The sequence below is a fragment of the Prionailurus viverrinus genome, chromosome D1, assembly GCF_022837055.1.
Source record: "Prionailurus viverrinus isolate Anna chromosome D1, UM_Priviv_1.0, whole genome shotgun sequence".
Taxonomy (NCBI): Eukaryota; Metazoa; Chordata; class Mammalia; order Carnivora; family Felidae; genus Prionailurus; species Prionailurus viverrinus.
Window position 1 is genome coordinate 75,574,414 of NC_062570.1, and position 15,748 is coordinate 75,590,161.

The 15,748-nt window shown below is 48.9% G+C and overlaps 1 protein-coding gene and 1 non-coding gene across 10 annotated transcripts in view; both read left to right on the forward strand.

Annotated features, from left to right (window-relative positions):
* The window catches only part of NAV2 (neuron navigator 2), a 741,507-nt gene that overhangs the window by 381,376 nt on the left and 344,383 nt on the right, over positions 1-15,748 (forward strand). The gene's annotated exons all lie outside the window — the stretch shown is intronic.
* Positions 13,997-14,068, forward strand: LOC125147284 (small nucleolar RNA SNORD45). Its single transcript, XR_007145112.1, has one exon. It is a non-coding gene; the product is annotated as a small nucleolar RNA SNORD45 (small nucleolar RNA).

Genomic DNA, 15,748 nt, shown 5'->3' on the forward strand with positions numbered 1-15,748 from the left:
CTTAGAGCCGTGTCGTCCTCACCTTCATTTTCCCCTGTGCCTCTGCTGTGTTCCTCTTACCCAGCATCTTATTTGCAGCTCCTTCCCGAGTTCTTTTCTCTCTTTACATGCGAGGTTTGGCACACATAGTCCTCCTTCCTAAATTGCTTTTTAGGGGCGCCTGGGTGGCTCAGTTGGTTAAGCATCCGACTCCTGTTTTCGGCCCAGGGCATGATCTCACAGTTTGTGAGTTCAAGCCCCACGTCAGGCTCTGTGCTGACAGCGTGGAGCCTGCTTGGGATTCTCTCTCTCCCTCGCTTTCTGCGTCTCCCCTGTTTGCTCGTGTGCACTTTCTCTCTCTCTCTCAAAATAAATAAACGTTAAAAAAAAATAAATAAAATGCTTATTAAAGGCATTTTTCTGAGAACATGTTAATCCTCAAACCACTCACTCAGATCTCTTTTTTCTCTCCCCACTGTCAGGTATCTCTCTCTCTCTCTCTTTCAGGTGTTTTCCTCTTGAACTTTTAAACAGTTCTTTGGTCTTTGTCAGGAAAGAACTCACTCAGGCTTGCTGTCCTAGACTCTATACCCATTTGCCACCTCTGTTCAGGTAGCTTTGAATACTGGTGAGAATCCAGGGAGCTCCATCCTACCCTTATGATGTCCTGGTAACCCGTAAGCACCTACTCTTTCCAGTGGTGCTTCTAGAACAGTCCCCGAAGTAGGAAGTTGCAGAATGTCCAATCTGGAAGGAACTTTTTTTTTTTTAATTTTTTTTTAATATTTATTTATTTTTGAGACAGAGAGAGACAGAGCATGAACGGGGGAGGGACAGAAAGAGAGGGAGACACAGAACTGGAAGCAGGCTCCAGGCTCTGAGCCATCAGCCCAGAGCCCGACGTGGGGCTCGAACTCCCGGGCCGTGAGATCGTGACCTGAGCTGAAGTCGGACGCTCAACTGACTGAGCCACCCAGGTGCCCTGGAAGGAACTTTATAACTAGCTCTGTCCCTCACTTCAGATGGAGGAACCGAAGCACAGAGAGGAGAAGCAACTTGCCCTAAGTCACACAGGAAGCAGAGACAGGGCCAGAATAAGGCCCCACCCCTCCTGTTCACCCTCTGCTGTCCTTCCTTTGAGGATTCATTTCTACATACAAGAGCCAGACCAGAATTCAACATCCTTACTGAGTAAGAATTACAGCTCTCGGGGCACCTGGGTGGCTCAGGCGGTTAAGTGTCCGACTTCAGCTCAGGTCATGATGTCACGGTTTGTGAGTTCGAGCCCCACATCAGGCTCTGTGCTAAAGCTCCGAGCCTGGAGCCTGCTTCGGATTCTGTGTCTCCCTCTCTCTCTGCCCCCCACCCCCGTTCATGCTCTCTCTCTCTCTCTCAAAAATAAATAAACATTGAAAAATTAAAAAAGAAGAATTATAGCTCCCACTTATAGAGTGTTAACTGTGTGTGATGCATGGTGCTAAGTGCTTTTTATATACACCTCATCTCATTCTCACCAACTACTCTATGAGGTGAAATCCATTTTAAAGATGAGGAAACTGAGGTGATGTGCACTGGCGGGTGCTGGCTCTTGAGAGCCAACTGTACCTGTCTCTTCCTAGTTCTGTAGTCCGTGAGTGCACGTCGCTCGCTGAAATCAGCCACCGTGGCTGTATTTACACCACAGAATTGGCGAATGCTGCAAATCGAGGCTTTCCTCCATCTCCTGCACCCTCTTCCCCAGAAGATCCAAGTTATCAGCACACTCCTTGGCTTCGTATAAGCTTAGCAGCTTGCTCAGGGGCCCACAGCAGGGATGTGAGAGAGCTTGGACGTATACCCACGGGCGTCTGACTTCAAAGCCTGAGCTCTTAGCCATCACCCTGTGCTGCCAGTCACCAAAGCCAGGTTTTCGGGGACTCATTCCCCCTGTGGATGGTGGTGGTGGTACAGAGAAAGCAGCTTCCTTGGGTCTGATTACGTAGGATGGTGGCAGGGTGTGAGATGCCCACGTGCCGAGAACCCACACCCGGTTGCGGGGGAAGGTGCCCCCAGAGCGTTTCCCAGACGTCACAGGAGGTCTTGTGCTTTTAAGTCTTCCAAATACACTCAAACTCAGGGCCTTTGTGGCTGTGCCCATGGCCTTAAATGCTTTTCCACAGGGAAACACAGAGCTTGCTCCCTCACCTCCCTCTTGTCTGTGCTCTTCCTCGAGCAACCCATCCAAAATAGCAGCGCGTCGGTCTCTATTCACACCCTGGCATTTATGTTCGTAGTACTTTTTGTTGCCTATCTTTGTGGCACACGTGCCTTTGCTTTTCAAAGTCTTCCTTTCCGGGGGGACGTAAGCTCCACGCAAGTTAGAACCGTGTCGGGCTCACGTTGTAGCTTCAGAGTGTAGACTAGGGCAGGCTCGGATGGATAAAGTGCTCAGTCTCAGCTGTTACTCAATCCTACCTGCTGCCTTTCTTAGATGTGCCTTAGGTGGTCGACTGCCAGCCTAGATATTCACTTGTGAAGGCAAAGGGCCTTCTCCTTGGCTCTCTGACTTCGCTGGCCCTTCAAAGACTACAGCTGCCTTCTGTCTACCCTGGAGCTGCTTCCTTCATCTTCTTCTCCCCACTCCCCCACACTTCCCCCCGCCCCCTGACCTGCCCAATAGGCCCACAGTCACATCTATCATTGCTGATTTGCTGACAAATAATTATTACACATTTTTAAAAGGAACTTTTGACTCCAAGAACTAATGGCATTCCTACCTTAGAAGGTAAATGTGGCTATGCCATTGACACTGGCTATTTTTTTTTTAATTTTTTTTTTCAACGTTTATTTATTTTTGGGACAGAGAGAGACAGAGCATGAACGGGGGAGGGGCAGAGAGAGAGGGAGACACAGAATCAGAAACAGGTTCCAGGCTCTGAGCCATCAGCCCAGAGCCTGACGCGGGGCTCGAACTCACAGACCGCAAGATCGTGACCTGGCTGAAGTCGGACACTTAACCGACTGCGCCACCCAGGCGCCCCTGACACTGGCTATTTAAGGAGCATGGTTGGGGCTGATTGAACATGACCTTTGAGAAGAGAATGTGAAAGGACTCAGGTAACAGCCCACAATGGGAGTGGCTGCAGGGACCCTGGGCTGAGCGCCTTTTCACTCATTCTGACCTGCAGGGTCACAGTGAAGCTCTTTCTCATATTGCCTGGGTCACCTCTGGCAGTAAATACATAAACTCTCTCTCTCTCTCTCTCTCTCTCTCTCACACACACACACACACACACACACACACCCATCCCTTTCTTATTTCAAAAATCTTACATGTTTACTGTAGAAAATTTAGAATATATGGACAGGGTAAAAGGATAGCTAAAAGTTACTTTTAATGATACCTCCGAGGTAAGCGTTGTGACTATTTTGGGCAGTTTTGCTTTTCTAGTCTTCTTTCCCAACTGATTAACATCTGTGTTTTTTCTGACCTACAGTTTAAAAAACTTCATCCCTCATGGACATCCCTCCAAGCTACATACCGTCGCTTTTACTAGCGAGAGAGTATTTAGTTGTACGCAGGTAATTTATTTCACCCATCCCCGACTGTTGGGCAGATAGGCTGTTTCCGACTCTAGATTGTTAATACTGGGATAGACTTTCTCATTGGTATATGTCTTGGAACAGATAGTGATTATTCTCATAGTCATTAATGTCAATTATTGCAAACTCAATCTATGGACTGAATGTGTGTGCCCCCCCCACCCCCTCCCCCCAACTCATGCGTTGAAGCTGTAATCCCCAACGTGTTAGGAAGTAAGGCCTTTGGAGATGATTAGGTTCAGATAAGGTCATGAGGGGGGAGCCCCATGTTAGCATTAGTGTCCTTATAAGGGGATGGAGGGACCAGAGCTTGCTCTCTCCGCCATGTGCGGATTCAGTGAGAAAACAGCCATCCATCAACCAAGAGGAGAGCCCTCGCCAAGAACCCCACCGTGCTGGCACGCAGGCTCCAGAACTGTGGGAAATAAATGTCTGATATTTATGCTACCCAGCCTCTCCTGTTGTTATAGAAGCTGCTTCACTGAATCCTCCACGTATCCTTACAACAGTGGTGTCTATATGGCAACCATGACTTTGCCTCTGGACCTTTGCATGTTCTGCTCCCTCTCCTTGGCTAGCCCTTTCCAAGCTTCTTCACCTGATTGTCATAGGGTCTTCCTGCTGCCCCAAGTCATACATTTCCTTACATTTGAATATTTAAAAAGATGATGAATCTAACAGCCAGCGTGTGGATTTGTGGTGGTAGTGAGTTGTAGACATAATCCCTCTTCACTCTTTAAGGCACAGCTTAGCCCAGGCAGTAATTCCTGGGTTGTCCTAACCCATGGGCTAATCTCTCTTTCAACTACTACTAACACTGCATTGCTGTTGCCCGCTTGTTTGTCTCCTCCTGAATCAGGACCTTCCTGAGAACAGCAAACATGTATTTTTTTGTTCCTGTATACCCAGCTCCTAGCAGCTCAGTAGCCGGGCCCCGGGACAGGTGCCGAGGGCAGGGGTAGGTGGGGAGCAGGTCTCATTGTCTCCTTTCTCCCCCGCTGAACAGGTAAATGGACTTATTTCCTCATTCCAGGCCCATGGAGAGCTCCTTCTCGGAGCTCTTTGTGGGTAGGTCAGAGCATTTCACCTGCCCCGCCTTTGAGGGGCCATTTCAGACCATGGTGGATATATTTATTTGCTCTGAGCAAGAGTGGGGAGAAAGCTTGGCAGAGGGAAGTTTTGTTAATTTGTGTCCACATGGCTGTAGAGAGCTTCCAAGAAACCAGTTACCAGCACAGCAGCTGTTTTCACGGTGCCTCGCAATGACACTCAGTCAGGGGAAATGCTTGAGTTTCAACTTTACAAAAAGGCCTGCTGAAGATATCACCTTTCCCCAGCTGGACCTGCCACCAGCCCCAGACAGTGACTGTGAATGAAGTTGGCCATTTGAGTTTTCAGTGTCCGCTCCTCCCACTTTCTCCCCTCCCCACTCTCCCTCCTGGGTCTTTCTCTTTGTTCTGAGGTCATCTTCCCTTAATCTGCCTCTGGGTGACTTTTTGTCTTGTTTTTTATTGCTTAACTCTAACTGCAGATAGAATACAGTACCTGTTGTGTGGGAATACGCCCTGCCCGCAGCTAAGAGATAGAGGATGTCCCTTTCCAGCTGGGAAGGTGGGGGGAGGCTTCAGGCAGGAGGCAGCTGATTCTTGAAGGATGGGTAGGATTCAAATAGCTAAAGAAGTGGTATAGGAAGGGGAAACGTCATTCTAAGCACAGGCAGGAGTAAGTTACGGTCAGGAAGGTGAGGACCGAGGCTGAAGCAAGCATTCGTGTATAATGTTCACAAAGTGCCCTCCATATGCTGCCCGCTTGCATGTGTGGGTAAACCAGATGTCCCCCAAGTCCTTGGTTCTCCTGCTCACGGATCGGTGTGGGCTCTCCTCACTTTACTCCTATGACAACCCAGCCTCTAAATTCAGTACCTCTCCAAACTCAAGCCTAAGGAATCCATGATCATAAAGACATTGGTACCCAGTATAGAGTTCACTGCATATGTTGTAGAAGAGATGCGGGAATGGGCTTACATTTTAGACTTCACCACAAAGAACTGGAAATATCCATTAGATATTTCTGTTCCCCCCAAACTCCCTACTCACACCATGGTGTGGAGGGGTGTTGCTCCCTCCTTCCCCCAGTCTCTGTCTTACTGGCCCTTTTTATCTCCTCGATTCTTGCTTATGAACTTCACCTTTCTCACACTGCATCAGCCAACTCTTACCACCCAACTTATATACTACCGATGCATCCTGTTAGTCAACAGAGCCCCTCAGTTTCTTGATCTTAGCACTTGGAAGCCACCGTCCTGCAAGGAGGTTTATTTGGCTCAATTTTCCAAGCAAATATAATGCCTTCAAGCCCCAGAGAAATTCTGTGACTGATATAGTCTCCTTCTTGTTACATGCACATTTTCTCCTTCAACCTCCTACAACTACCCTTCCGTTATCTTCATGGTATACATAAGACAACTGAAAAAAAAGAGAAATTAATTGCTTTGCCCAAAGTCACACAGCAGCCAACAAGGCAAAGGTGAGACCTGAACACTGTCACTTTTTAAATGTATAACAGCCGCCTCTTCTACAGGGAATGTGAGGAAGGTGACTTGGATGGGAGCAGGGTTAGACAGGTAGATTGGGACCTGTGCTAGGTTCCAGGGTTGCCATAAAAAAAAAAAAAAACCCACGCCAGGGTGTCCTCAAATAATAGATGTGTTCGCTCATCATTTTGGGGCTCGGAGTCCAAAATCAAGGCATTACTGAGGTTGGTTCCTTCTAGAGGGTTCCTCCAGGTTCCTTCCTTCTGAAGGAGAATCTGCTTTCTGCCTCTCTCCCGGCTGCTGGTGGTTGCCAGCAATTCTTGGCATGTAGACGCAGAGTTCTGATCTCTGTCCTCGTTTTCGCATGGCATTCTCTTCTCTGTGTGTCGCTGTGTCTTCACGTGGCCTTGTTATGAGGACACCGATCACTGGATTTAGAGCCCACCCTAGTCCATTGCGAACTCATGTCAACTAATTACACCTGCAAAGACCATATTTTCAAATAAGGTCACATTCTGAGGTTCCAGGTGGATATGACGCTTTGATGAGACACCATTCAACCCAGTATAGGGCCGGTTCATAAAGGTCCTGGAAGGTGATGCTGAGAAATGCAGATGGTGGGCAAGGAACAATCATGAAGGGTTTGTGAGGAAGAGGATGGCAGGATCCGACCGAAAATCCCTCGCCTGGTTCCGTGTGATTTCCTTATCGCCACAGCTCCTTGTGCCTTGTTGCTTTATTAAGGACTTGAACTGGGTGGGCTTCCGCCAGCAGGTGAATGCTTTCTGAGAGTGGCAGCCTTTCCTTTCTCTTGGAAACTTTGCACTTTTGGAGACGTTTTGTGCCTGCCTCCGTCGTGCCTTGGGCTAATCACTATGCCGCTTGAAACTATTTAAAGCCTGATGCATTAGTCACAACAAATCTGCTCCCGCTGGGAGTTGAAAAGACTGAACAGGGCGCCAGCTTCTTTTGGGTAAGTGCGGTTTGTTTTCCCCCTCACGTCATTTGCACCCAGCCCCTTGGATTCCTTGGACTGATTCAGGCACAGAGTCCCTTTCCTGAGTTGTCCCTGATGCAGGGAGAGCTGCCAAAGGCTAGTCGAGGCACCTTGGAAAGGGCAGACAAGGGCCAGGGGCTGAGGCAGGGCAGGGAGTGAGAGCAGGAGGGGCCGCTAGGCTTGCCTGATCCGCGGGAAAGACCCTGACGCTCAGCGGACACACCGTGCCAGCTGGAAGCAGTTGAAAAAGCCTGGGGTGACCTTGTCAGTGCCCTGCTCTGACCCACCCCCAGAAACGCTGGGCTATGTTGATGTGCCTTGAAGCTGGGAGAGCACTAGAACTTTGGCCCTGCTCTAGTGGCAGAAGCCACAGTCCCCGTCTGCCTTTGTGGCTTTGCCAAACCCTCAACCCGCCTGCATGGGAGCCGGCTCGGGAGAGACACGGTTGGCCTCAGTGAGTGTGCAGAGGCCCAGGGCTTCTATTTATTTTGAGCAGGAATACGCAAAGAGCATGGCAGGCTTTCCCCAGCCTGGGCCTGACCACGTGTTCAGATTCCAGGGCTGTAGGTCAGGCGAGGAAGCAAGCACGGCGTGGGGCTAGGAAGAGAGTTTTGGGGTCCTGAATCGGAGGCTTTCTGCCCTCTGCTCCGGCTAGCTGTATGATCTCGGGCAAGCTGTCCTGAGCCTCAGGTTTTTCAGCAGGTAGGTAATTCCTGGCCCTCGGAGGGTTTTAGAGGCATGAATGAGAGGATTTACATACATGTGCTTTGCAGGCTGTATCGTGTGCAATGGGAGAGTGGGACAGAGGGTATGCGTTCTTGTATCTGCTACGCAGTAATAGCTTACATTTATCGAGGGTGTGATACGTGCTACAGGTTCCTCTGAGTACTTCTCATGGATCGTTTAATGTAATGCGTACAATCGCCCTGGGAGTTAGTACTATTATTATCTCTCTTTTACCGACGAGGAAACTGTGGCCGAGAGAAGTTAAATAATTTGCTGAAGGCCCAAAAGCTAATTAGCTGTGAGGGTCCAGTTCAGACTCTGGGGCCTGCAGGCCTCACCGCCAGTCTATACCGCCTCTCTCCCATGCCCAAAGAATGAATTTAAAGCTTCCAGTTAGTGGGACCTCGTCTTGACAAACCCTGAAAATATGTCATCTCTCCCCCTCACAGAAGCCTTGTGAGACAAAATTATCTCCTCCACCTTATGAGTGAGGAATCTGTACACGTTAGTTCCCTCCATTTATTGGGCACCTACTACTCCACCCAAGGCGGTGGGGACACAACTGTGAACAAGATGAGGGGTTTCTTGCCTTCATAGACCTTATGTTTTAGTGCCAGGGAGACAGGCAGTGAAATGCATGGAGAAAATCATTCCAAACCATGGTGAGGGTGATGAAAATAAAACCGAGTGAAGCAACAGAGGGAAGGGAGGCCAGGGAAGGCCTCTCTGAGGGGGGGACGTTGGAGCTGAGACCAGAAAGGTAGTGAGATGTGTGAGGAGGGGCTTTCTCAGGTGGAGGAACAGTGGGGGTCTGTGAGGAATAGAGACGGGGCTGGAGCAGCTGGAGGAGGGGAGCCCAGGGAGTGAGAGGAAGCATGGATCGGGCCACGGGAGCAGGAGGCAGTGGCCACGGCAGAAAGTGAGGTGACTATCAAAGGAGGCAGTGAGGGCCAGGGACCTTCTCTCACTGACGCCAGTTTCTTGGCATTGTCGGCCATGTGTCCAGTGAGGGATGATGGGATGATGGCTGAGGAAAGGCCCAGGCCCGGGCAGGTGGGCAGCATCCTTGGTGGGTGGGCCGTGGCTTGCAGCCTGCAGAACCCTCTTCCATTTTGCTGCAGGGCAAACGGACAGCGGGTCTGAGGGCTTAGGGGTTCCCTCCACAGCTACACAGTCTGGTCATCATAGTCCCATGCATCCAGGAATTGGCGTGGCTGTGACTAAACAGCTGGCTACCGAACTGGGAGTGAGACCTTCCCAGTGGGGCAGAGCAGTTTCTTTCTTTCTTTTTTTTTTTTGAAGTTTGAGAGAGAGAGCGTGGGGGAGGGACACAGAGAGAGAGAGAGAGAGAGAGAGAGAGAATCCCAAGCAGGCTCTGTGCTGTCAGCACAGAGCCCCACATGGGGCTTGAACCCACAAACCATGATATCATGACCTGAGCCGCATTCGGACACTTGACCGACTGGGCCACTCAGGCGCCCTGGCAGAACAGCTTTCTTCTGCCCACCTTCGCACACTCTCCTGCCCAGGAGAGTGTTGATCTTAATTAATAACCTCCTGTGGGGATTCTGCAGGACCCTGTCTATGGAGAATTGCAGGTGTATGTTCTAAAGAGCTTAATAAGATTTTTCCCCCCCTTGAGAGGAAGGAGATGCTTTGTGTGATAGGTCAGAATGAGATCCTGAACTTTGGACCGGGAAGACACTCAAGACAGTCCTGCCCAGCACTCTCACTGATGACAAGAGACTAAGGCTCGGGTGGTACTTAACCCAGCGTTACAAAAAATAGTTGGTGAAAGGCTTTCTGGGGAAAGAGAAAAAGCTGACCAAATACACTTTTCCTGGCTTAGTAAATGGAATGAATTGATCCTTCCACTGAACAGAGGCTAGCAGCAGATGAGAGTGGAGCTTCTGGTATCCAGTGAGGGGCTGGTCCCCCATGCAGGACTCATGGGCTGGCGGTTCTTGGGCAAGTCTCTTAATGTCTGATTCTTCAGCTTCCTGGTCCGTAAAATAGAGACAATAATAGACAGTCACCTAAAGGGGTTTTTATGGGAACTGAATAAAATAACATAACCTATATCAAGGGCTCATCGCACAGTGAGTATTCAATAAAAGATTACTGCTATTACCATTTGGGGGTGCAGATCAGCAGTGATGGAGAGCATATGAAAATGCTCAGGAAGGGCAAGCCCACCTACAGATGACATTGCTGTGACCTTGAGCGGAGGCCGCCAAAACATCCCTCAGAGTGAATTTTTATCCATTCCCCCCCAAAAGTTTATCTTTCCATTTGCCTCTATTTCCTGAAAGGCAATATCTAAGAGAAAAATATCCCCTAGTCTATCCCAGCATCTGAATTAGAGTTTTAGAACAGAGTTTGGTCTCTATTCCACAAGCCTCCCCAGCTCATCTGCCAGCGTGTGAGCCTAGACACTGTTGCTGTGACAGGCAGGTGGAAGAGAGGTACCTAGCCCCACCCAGCGGTTGTGGGATCCCATCTTTTGTCCCAACTCAACTCAACCCCAGGACAACACAGAAGATTTGTAGGATGACAGCTCATCTTCTCCTACAGGTACCATGTTATGATTTCAGGTGAAATCATCACTGGACAGTGATGTCTGTGATTAGTCATTTCCCTTCTGGCTTGGGGAGGAGACTGCAGGCATGTGGAAGGGACCAGAAGCCCCATGTGCACAGCCAGTGACTCACAGGCCCTGAGAACTGACCATTCATGGTGACTCGGCATTGACTCGACCCTCGGCATTGACTCTGCAGGGGCCTGGCTGGGCCTCACCACGTCCTGTTTCTTTCCCCTCTGCTGAATGCAGTCCCCATCTTCATGTTAGGAAACATCTTGTCGAAAACAAAATTAGAAGAACAAGAGAGAAGAATCAAGAGCCCTTTCCAAGAAGGAATTTAGCTGGGAGAACTGAATCCTTTAGCCGGGAGGACTGAATCCTGTCTAATACCCTGGGTTAAAAAGAACCAGCTATGAACTACAAATGCAGTTGACTTTGGCCCTGAGATCTGTAGGGAAAACCAGAAAAAGAAATAGTAACGAATCAGCAGCATAAGTGATATTTGCTTGTGAGCTCTTCTAGCCGTGTGCGTGAATAAGGAATTCTGTCCCAGGGTCCTATAGAGTTTGCTTTGTGCCCCAAAGTGTGGAGTTTGGAAAAATACCAGCCCTGGCAGTTCTGATGCTTTGGGGAATAAAAGGAAACTCCCATAAGAATCCTGTTTCTTGGAAAACCATTACTTACCTGAGCCCTGTGTTCGGACGGAGGTTCAGAGTGAGTCTGAAAGGGCTCGTGGGGAATCTGAGCACAGGGGCCACTCAGTCTGTGCCCAGGCCCAGAGCCAAGGACGTCTATGTTGCCCAGGGAGAAGGCACTCGGGGGGCCCTTGGGACTCTGGGGAGTCATTTACTCATTCATCTTCTTTTTATTGAGGACCTGCTGTGCACCAGGCACTGTGCTAGGCACGATAAAACAAGAATAGCGAGGTTTCTGTCGTCATGGGATTTACCTTCTCGTGGGGAGATACAGACAAACCACAAGTAGGCAAGTGCATTAATACGTTTACTTCAGAGAGTGGCAAGTGCTGTGAAGACGGGAAGGCAGGGTGACATGTTCACGAGCAACTGGGGGTGATGTTAGACCATGTTAGAGCTGAACGACCAGCCGTGGGAAGACCAGGGGAGCCTGCCTGATCCAGGTAGTGGAATCACCAACACAGAGGCTCCGAGTGGGGACAGCTGTGGCTCCTGCAATGTGTATAACAATGGCCAGTGTCACTGGAGCCTCGAGAATCAGTGGCTCCTTTTCAGATTGATACGTGACGTGCTAAATCACCCCACTGCAGTGTCCACTTGGATAGCCATCTCCTGGAGGCAGGGTGGGAAGGAGGGTCTAGAACTCCTTTGGAGACGAGCAGGAATGATTGGTTAGAGGACTAATCCTTCCCTCCTCCTCACCTCCACAGCTAACCCACCATCAAGTCTGTGGGCTCACGCTCCCCGTTTTCTCTTAGGAAGTCCACTTCTCATCATGCCCACCACTTTCACCCTGATTCAAACCACCCAGCATCTCTCCCCAGGTCTACTGGAAAGGCCTCTGAAACTGGTTTCTCAGGCATGGTCTTGCCTGTCCCTGGTCTACTCTCCACACTGTGGTCAGAATGATCTTTTAAAACCTCAGATCTAGGGGCATCAGGCTGGGTCAGTCGGGGAGCATGCGACTCTTGATCTCGGGGTTGTGAGTTCAGGCCCCGCATTGGGTATAGAGATTACTTGAAAGTAAAATCTTTAAAAATAAATAAATAAAACAGTAAAAAGACCCTTTCAGAGCTAATCATGCCCCATACGCTTCACAGTACTTTTCCATGACTCCCCATTGCTGGGTCAGGATTTGGACCCAAGTCCCCACAATGACATGCAAGGCTTTGTCTATACAGAGCCTTTATTTCTTCTCTAGCCTGTTTCCAGCCATTTGTGGCTCCACGTTCTGTTCTGGCTACGCAGGCTTTCTTCCAGTTCCTCCAATACGCTGTACTAGTTTTGGCCTCAGGGCCTTTGCACAAGACTCAATGGCTCCTAATCTCTTCTCCTTCCATGCACCCTGGCCTTAGCAACTTCTACTCAGGCTTCAGCGTATCTGTTACTGCAGCAGGGATGTCTTCCTTGCTCTTCACCATGGTGATATTACACTGGGTCTTTGCTTCCATGTTCCCAGTAGTGCTTCATAATTGTTGTCCTAACTCTCAACACACGTATATTTGCTTGCAATGGCTCTTTCCTGCCTTAGTCCATAAGCTCCAGAAGGGTGGGAACCATGCTTGTCTTGTCCATTACTGTGTCCTCAGCACTTAGAAAGTGTCTGGTGCCCAGACACTCGATCTGTATTTGCTGAGGCAGGGAAGGAATGAGTGCTCGCAAAGACCTTGACTCCTAAATGTTCCACTTGAATGTGCTACTTGCTTTCAACAAAATGAAATAACAGGAGACTGTCTGTATTTTCTGTTCCTTTTCTCTACCCTATAGAGATGGTGATTGATATCTGGAGTTCAAGAATAAGCATAGTGAGCAGGAATTCTGGCAGATGAACAACCTGCTTAGGAAGTCTGTTCTTGCCTTCGACTATCAGAACAGGGTTATTTTCTTTGGCCCCAAAAAGTCTAAGACTGTGTGTACTCAGGGAAACGGTATAGACCCACAGTGTGGAGCCAGGGCCAGGGGTGAGACTCAAATAATAATCAAGTGGAAGAGGGTTGTGTGAAGCCTGGTGGGGGACATTGCCTTTCTCAGCGGCCGAGGAATTGGAACATTCCCCCTTGTGTCAATGTGGAAGTGAATGAATTAAGTTCCGTTTTATGCCGTGCCTGGAAAAATACCAATGCTATACTCGCGTAGTTTCTGAAAGCAAACCCCAAATGCCACTCAGTCTCGGCTCTATGAGAGTCTGTTACAGAGGAAAAGAGTCAACATTCACTCACAGATTATGGGAAATACCACTGAAGTGGAAAAAGATTATGGCCGTGGATTTTTACTTTTTTGAGGTTATGCACCCCGTTGCAACTCTGACAGAAGCAATGGACCCTTGCTCCCCTTCATGTCCCTGACCCTCTGCAAAATGTATATCCATATAACAACATCCTCTCATCCATGGAGACCCCTGGAGGGCCATAGCCTCAGGTTAAAAATTCCAGTTACTGGATCTGGTTGGAAACTGAGCAGAAATAAGCTAGTAAAAATGACGTGGAAGGACAAGTTACACAATGTTTGGTCCAAAGAATAAAACAGAAGCACTGTGTAATTAGATAGTTCTTTGCAAGTTGGTCGGCACAGGGTGGCCATGTGCATCAGAGCGAAGTAAGGCAGACCTCTAGGGTCTGAGGGGAAGCTACTCCGAGTGTTTCCCCAGATTTAGCCAACCATGGTGATCCCTTGACCAAATCCGCCATGAGGCCAGGATCTTAGTCTGTCACGTTCCGCACTGGTCCTCAGTGTCTCACTCCAGTGCTTGGCACTTAGTAGGGGCTCAATAGATACTTGTTGAATGAATGAATCCATGAGACTAGCCTGGGTTGCCTCACTTCACTCTGGCTTCCTCTCCTTAATTTTGTTGTGGATTGATCAGATTTTAGTTTTTCTTTAGTTGTTCGAGAAATGTTTGTTGAGGTCGGTGATGTGGTGGCATGTGTTAGTTGAATTCACAGTTGAGGTCAATTCTAAAATTACACTAAACTCTTGGGTGGGGAAAAAAAAAAGCGGTATTTGTTAGAGCCTTCTGGTGGGCCATACTTGTTCTCTAAGCACAGAGTGACATGAGATTGAAGAGCTTCTGCTCTGGGAGTGCTTGGGAGTGACAAGAGCCTCAGTTTCTCCAAATGTAAAATGGGGGGACATGAGAAAGAAAATTATGCGGTTAAAACCCTTAGCACAACTCTTAGCACACACCTACATATTGTCTTAATGAATGCCTGCCATTTTTATGATTACCTAACTCCTCTGCTGCACAGTTTATTGGTTCCTTTTGGGTTCTCTTCCCTTAGCTCACAGCTCTGAACCCCAGAAACTGTTGCTAACTATACAGTGGGTCAAGTGCAGCCTTTTAAAAGTCCCAGAATCAGGGGCACCTGGGTGGCTCAGTCAGACAAGTGTTTGGCTTTGGCTCAGGTCTTGATCTCATGGTTCGTGACTTTGTGCCCCGCGTCAGGCTCTCTGGTGTCAGCACGGAGCCCTCTTCAGATCTTCTGTCTTCTCCTCTCTCTCTCTGCCCCACCCCTACTTACACTCTGTCTCTATCTCAAAATAAATAAATAAACTTTGAAAGAAAAATGTTGAAGAAAGTCCCAGAATCAATCATGGCTACATTTAAGGGCTGTGAACATTACTACTTTCCTCCCTTCCTATTTTTCCACATTTTAAAATTTCAATTAATAAGCACGTGTTCCTTCATAATTTAAAAAGTACTGAATGAGAAAAGGGTATTGTAATAAAAATGTGTTTATCCCATGTTGCTAAATTCAGAGGTAGAAAACAAGAACATTTTATCGTCTCTGGTCTGTAGAATCAATTCCAGGAAACCCGGGGGAACCCAACTTGTCCATTGTGTTGCCCACATAAAAATGCCCAAACACAGGTGCCAAGAAAGGAAGGCTGCATGCCGGAGTAGACAGGGATGTGCTGCTCTGTTTAGTGGTCGTGGGGTTAAGCGCAGGGACCCCTGGCTTCATCTCCCGGCTCTCCCCACTACCCGGCTCTGCGTGCAACTTTGGAAAAACGGCTCAACCGTTTCAGCCTCACTTTCCTCATCAGTAAAGTGGGAGAGACAGATGGAGAGATTCTTCCTTATAGATTGTTGTGGGAATGAATATCAGATACTTCACGCAGCAGAGTAGCTGTTCTATACATTCTTGTTTCCTTTCTGTTTTTCTAACAGCGTCGGTGACATCGTCATCCTTTACGTTACGTGTGTACATTTTGCACACGCGCGTATATACAAATGTGTACATACATGTCTGCACTGTGATGTTGAATCATCGTCTCAGCCTGATCGTGGCCACACTAGAACTCTTGATTTCTCGAACCTGCCCCGCCAGCTGCTCCTCTCTTAGCCTTCTGCACCGACACTCCCCTAGTTGTCCCACCTCAAAACCCGAGTTGTCCTTCGCTCCTCTCCCTCCCTCACATCCTGGATCCAGTGTGGCAACTCTGCTGATGTGCCTCAGAATCAGCCCCTTCTTTCCGCAGCCACTGCCCCCATCCCAGACACAGCCACCGTCCCCGTCCTCTCATTCCCGCGTGAGTATAAAATCTCCTGCCTGCACCCAGTGCCAGACCCCACAGCTGCCTCCCCACGGGGAGCCAGAGTGAGCCCTGACCTGCGCCAGCCTTGGCTTGTGCCACTTCCTTGCTCAGAACTTCCT